Source organism: Oncorhynchus mykiss, chromosome 10, assembly GCF_057628025.1.
Source record: "Oncorhynchus mykiss isolate SJ-2025 chromosome 10, ASM5762802v1, whole genome shotgun sequence".
Lineage (NCBI taxonomy): Eukaryota > Metazoa > Chordata > Actinopteri > Salmoniformes > Salmonidae > Oncorhynchus > Oncorhynchus mykiss.
Window position 1 is genome coordinate 37,105,618 of NC_143031.1, and position 6,591 is coordinate 37,112,208.

The following is a 6,591-nucleotide window of genomic DNA, read 5'->3' on the forward strand; positions in this document are numbered from 1 at the left end:
CTGGAACAATGTAGCACATGCTGTTCTGGAACAATGGAGCACATGCTGTTCTGGAACAATGTAGCACATGCTGTTCTGGAACAATGGAGCACATGCTGTTCTGGAACAATGTAGCACATGCTGTTCTGGAACAATGTAGCACATGCTGTTCTGGAACAATGTAGCATATGCTGTTCTGGAACAATATAGCACATGCTGTTCAGGAGCAATGAGGGTGAGATTGGGGCGGAAGGCTAAAATACAGAGAGAGGAAAGTGCCGAGTAAGCAAAATGGTGTTGAAAATACTTATTTTAGATGTCTTTTCCAGACATCACATGCATTTCAGGTGCTGAATGAAAGGTTGGAAGACATATTTTCAGGACGTAAAAAATAAGTCTTATGCTGTTTATACAGTATACCTTAGTTGAATACACTGTTAGTCACTCTGGAAAAGAGCACCTGCTGAATGACCAAAGTTCAAATGTAAAACAAACTAGATGCAAACCAGATCCAAATCTGAACGAATCATAGACGTCTAGGCTATGTTTCACAAGTTTGATCATCACAGTACAGTACAGCCCAGTTTAGTACAGCAGAGCAGACTAAAACACAGAAGAGTACAGTACAGTTCAGTACAGTACGGTATGGTACAGGAGAGTATAGTTTAATTCAGTAGAGTACAGTACAGTACGGCACAGTACAGATTAATTTAGTAGAGTGCAGTAGAGTACAGTACACGACAGAACAGTATAGTTTAATTCAGTAGAGTAGAGTACATTAGAGTAAAGTAGGGTACAATACAATACGTCTATGATTGGTTTAGATTTGGTCCGGTCCGGAACAAAAATCAACATCCGTGGATGTTGAAATCAAGGCTGGTCTGGACTGCACCAAAAAAAGACGGAGGACCAAAAAAAGATGTCCAAAAGACATCAAATGCTTAGTTGGTGTGCAGTTTTGTACTAGGGTACCGCACTCTGCGCTTCTAATGAGGGGTTTACTAGAAAGAAGAGTATGGGTTTACTAGTGAGAGCAACACAGGATCCCAGTACAGAGATACAGTATTAAATAGAGACTGTTTAACTCAAGCAACGCACGCACTCGCACACCCACACCCACACACAAACACACTCACTCACTCACTCACTCACTCACTCACTCACTCACTCACTCACACACAGGAGGAGAGAGGATATATACTACATGTATGTGGACACCTGATCGCCAAACATGTAATTCCAAACTCCTGGGTATTAATATGGAGTTGCTATAACAACCTCCACTCTTCTGGGAAGGCTTCCACTAGATGTTGGGACATTGTTGTGGGGACTTCCATTTAGCCAAAATAACATTAGTGAGGTTGGGCACAGATGTTGGGCGATTAGGTCTGGCTCGCAGTCGGCATTCCAAATCATCCTAAAGGTGTTTGATGGTGTTGAGATCAGGGCTCTGTGCAGGCCAGTCAAGTTCTTCCACTCCGATCTCGAAAAAGCATTTCTATATGGACCTCGCTTTGTGCACAGGGGCATTGTCATGCTGAAACAGGAAAGGGCCTTCCCCAAACTGTTGCCACATAGCTGGAAGAACAGAATCGTATAGAATGTCATTGTATTCTGTAGCGTTAAGGTTTTCCTTAGCTGAAACTAAGGGGCCTAGCCCGAACCGTGAAAGACAGCCCCAGACCATTATTCCTCCTCCACCAAAATGTACAGTTGGCACTATGCATTGGTGCAGGTAACGTTCTCCTGGCATCCGCAAAACCAAGTTTTGTCCGTCGGACTGCCAGATGGTGAAGCGTGATTCATCACACCAGAGAACATGTTTCCACTACTCCAGAGTCCAATGGTGGCGAGCTTTACACCACTCCAGAGGACACTTGGCATTGCGCATGGTAATCTTAGGCCTGTATGCGGCTGCTCGGCCATGGAAACCATGGAGCTTCAGCACTTCAGCACTACGAGCTTCAGCACTCAGTGGTCCCATTCTGTGCGCTTGTGTGGGATTGTGCATTCCTATTGTAACTCGGGCAGTTGTTGTTGCCATCCTGTACCTGTCCCGCAGGTGTGATGTTCGGATGTACCGATCCTATGCAAGCGTTGTTACACATGGTCTGCCACTGCGAGGACGATCAGCTGTCTGTCCTATCTCCCTGTAGCACTGTCTTAGGCATCTCACAGTACGGCCACATCTGCAGTCCTCATGCGTCCTTGCAGCATGCCTAAGGCACGTTCATGCAGATGAGCAGGGACCCTGGGCATCTTTCTTTTGGTGTTTTTCAGAGTCAGTAGAAAGGCCTCTTTAGTGTCCTAAGTTTTCATAACTGTGACCTTAATTGCCTACCGTCTGTAAGCTGTTAGTGCCTTAACGACCATTCCACAGGTACATGTTCATTCATTGATTATGGTTCATTGAACAAGCACGGGAAACAGTGTTTAAACCCTTTACAATGAAGATCTGTGAAGTTATTTGGATTTTTACGAATTATCTTTGAAAGACAGGGGCCTGGAAAAGAGACGTTTCTTTTTTTGCAGAGTTTACTTGAGTCGTTTTTTGGGTTTCTGTACTTTACTTTACTATCTATATTTTTGACAACTTTTACTTTTACTCCACTATATTCCTATAGAAAATAATATACTTTTTACTCCATACATTTTCCCTGACACCCAAAAGTACTTGTTACATTTTTAATACTTAGCAGGACAGAAACATTTTCAAATTCACGTGCTTATCAAGAGAACATGCACGGTCATCCCTACTGCCTCTGATCTGACGGACTCACTAAACACAAATGCTTAGTTTGTAAATTATGTGTGAGTGTTGGAGTGTGCCCCTGGCTATCTGTAAATGTTAAAAACAAGAAAACTGTGCCATCTGGTTGTTTTAATATAAGGATTTTGAAATGATTTATACTTTTACTTTTTATACTGAAGTATATTTTAGCAATTACATTTACTTTTGATACTTAAGTAGATTTAAAACCAAATACTTTTAGACTTTTACTCAAGTAGTATTTTACTAGATCACTTTCACTTTTACTTGAGTATTTTTTTATTAAGGTATCTTTACTTTTACACAAGTATGACAATTGGATACTTTTCCCACCACTGTTCATTTGTAACTGTTGTCTGAGTGTTGGAGTGTGGGTATCCTAAATAAAAAAAAAACAAGCAAATCCTGCTGTCTGGTTTGGCTAATATAAGGAATTTTAAATGATTTATACTTTTACTCAAGTATGAAAATTGGATACTTTTTCCACCACTGATCATACTGGGGGACGGGAGGAGAGAAGGAGGCGAAATGGAGAGATGTGAGTTGCTCCTCAGTGGTTGTTGTTGTGGGAGTGGTAGGGGAGGTTGTAGGGATACGTGTGGGATGGATTGAGAGATGACATACATCTTGCAAGGTCATGTGAGGGAGAGGAACATATAGTGTATGCCCTAGATGGTCCCCCCTCCTTTCTAAAGGATACATCACCTGTTACAGATGAGAGTAAACTGAACCATATGGTCCATATCCACCATAAATCCTCAGGTCCAGTGTTTTTCCCATCATTATCGGAAATGACTAAGCACGTTGTGTGGTACGCCAAATTAAAATGTGATTCACATTTATCATTTATCATCACATTTATCACAAATATTTTTTAAATATTGTTTTTCTCCACATTTTCAAACGGCCCATTTATATTAGCCAACAGGGCTATACATTTGGGTGATGTTTTTTCGAGCGAATAAAAAAGGATTAATGGTAAATAAAAAAGCAAGGCCGCATTCCTAGAGTCACATATGAGCTCTACTGGTAGTACTGCTACTACCAGCAGTACTACACCTGCACCTGTCGACGGCACAAGTTGTTCTGCTTCCACAAGCACATCCAATGCTAGCATCAGTAATTATTTTGTTGTTAGCCCAGCTAGCATGGACAGTTGTGAATCTGATGCAGCCGAAGAGCGATTGACCCCTTTCCAAGAAAGCGACGAACAACAGACAGGGACGTTGGACCATCGAAGAGGCGCAAATATGATGAGAACTACATTGATTTGGGGTTCACTTATATTGGGAGTAGTGCCTTTCCACAGCCACAGTGTGTTATACTGTTTAAGTCGGAAGTTAACAAACACTGTAGCCAAATACATTTAAACTCAGTTTTTCACAATTCCTGACATTTAATCGTCGTAAAAATTCTTGTCTTAGGTTAGTTAGGATCACCACTTTATTTTAAGAATGTGAAATGTCAGAATAATGGTAGAGAGAATGATTTATTTCAGCTTTTATTTCTTTCATCACATTTCCAGTGGGTCAGAAGTTTACATACACTCAATTAGTATTTGGTAGCATTGCCTTTAAATTGTTTAACTTGGGTCAAACGTTTTGGGTAGCCTTCCACAAGCTTCCCACAATAAGTTGGGTGAATTTTGGCCCATTCCTCCTGACAGAGCTGGTGTAACTGAGTCAGGTTTGTAGGCTCCCTTGCTCGCACACACTTTTTCAGTTCTGCCCACAAATTTTCTATGGGATTGAGGTCAGGGCTTTGTGATGGCCACTCCAATACCTTGACTTTGTTGTCCTTAAGCCATTTTGCCACAAATTTGGAAGTATGCTTGGCTTCATTGTCCATTTGGAAGACCCATTTGCGACCAAGCTTTAACTTCCTGACTGATGTCTTGAGATGTTGCTTCAATATATCCACATAATTTTCCTTTGTCATGATGCCATCTATTTTGTGAAGTGCACCAGTCCCTCCTGCCTCAAAGCACCTCTACAACATGATGCTGCCACCCCCGTGCTTCTCGGTTGGGATGATGTTCCTCGGCTTGCAAGCATCCCCCTTTTTCCTCTAAACATAAGAATGTTCATTATTGCCAAACAATTCTATTTTTATTTATTTCATCAGACCAGAGGATCTTTGTCCCCATGTGCAGTTGCAAACCGTAGTCTGGCTTTTTTATGGCGGTTTTGGAGCAGTGGCTTCTTCCTATCTTTCCATCAATGTATGATTTTTTGTGTGCAAAGGAACTCAAGCTTACGGACAATGTCAAATGTGATATAGCGAAGCACCTGAGTTGGGTGCGCAATTACGCATGTCCTTTCTGGAAACGGATGACACAAACAACTGGATTCGTTATCCATATACAAGAAAGCCTCATCGAAATTGCAACAAGCGGTTCTGTGAAAATTGTATTTTATCAGAAGTCACTGCCAGATTTCTGGATTGGGCTGCGCTCAGAGTATCCTGCCTTGGCAAATCGCACTGTTAAGACACTGATGCCCTTTGCAACCACGTTCCTATGTGAGAGTGGATTCTCGGCCCTCACTAGCACAAAAACAATAAATCCAGGCATAGACTGTGTGTGGAAAAAGACTGAGACTCTCTTCAATACAACCCAATATTGTAGAGTTGTGCATCTTTTCAAGCACACCCTTCTCATTAACCTGTGGTGAGTTATTCACAATTTTTGATGAACAAATAAGGTTTTATATGTAAGCTGGCTTAGTAAAAAGCAAAATGATTGATTATTATTATATTATTATTTGTTTCCTGGTCCTATAAGAGTTCTTTCTCACTTCCCACAAGCTGGGTTGTGACAAACTCATTCTTATGTTAAATAAATGTATCATATAGTGTGTGTGTGGCAGGCTTACAATGATGGCAAAAAACAACATTTGAGAGTGTGCTGACCCTGGTGCTAGCTGGAGGTTGAATGTTTGAAATGGTACGGGACTATAAAAAGTTTGGGAACCACTGGTTTAGAGCAACATCTGTTCATTCTTCCCCTTGATGCATAGGAAAGGCAAGAGTAAGAGTGGAATGTGTATACACAATTGCAGCCCATCAAGAGGCTAAGTTAGGAGGAACACTGTTTTGGTCTTTACAAACTGGATCAAACATCAATCATCAGAATTAGATTGTGTCAACCAAAAGGATATTTTCTTCTTGCATAAATAAAAGATGAGACAAAACAAACTCACATAAATGTGATGTGCACAAAATACAGCAACACTGAGTGAGGATAAATAATAGTCTGGGGTGGCAGATACTAGTACTGTCTGTTAAAATCAAATCATGTCTTCTCGTAGCAATAGTCACTTCAGTACAGCATTGCTCCTCTACATGGCAAACTGAGTAAACAAAGGAGAAGGGTGTTTCTTGACTTACTATATTAGAAAATGGATGCTCTGCAAGCATTCAGAAGCAGGTGTTTGTTCAGTCTCCTAAGCATTTTGGGCAGCACCTATGGCCTACTGATTGGTGTTGTGCACTATATCTCTACATGAAAACCATGGCAATAGCAGCCAGAGTCTGCCTGCCAGTACTTGGTTTCACTGATACTATATAAAACATATTGGAATCTTGTACGCTGATTCAGTAATGGGTAAAAGTACATACAGTATGCATGTGGTACATTGAGCACCTGCTGCATGTGCAGAAAGTGAATGCTGTGATACAGTGAAATAGGTTCCTCTGAGGAACATTGGGGATTTGTTAGTTCCATGTAAAACTCTGATTCTATAAGCCTGACGGTTCATTTCCTGCTGTGTCACTAGTATTACTAGTATGAGAGGCCCTTTAAACACTGGAGAGCGTCACAGCTGACATCTGAAAGACTTCTT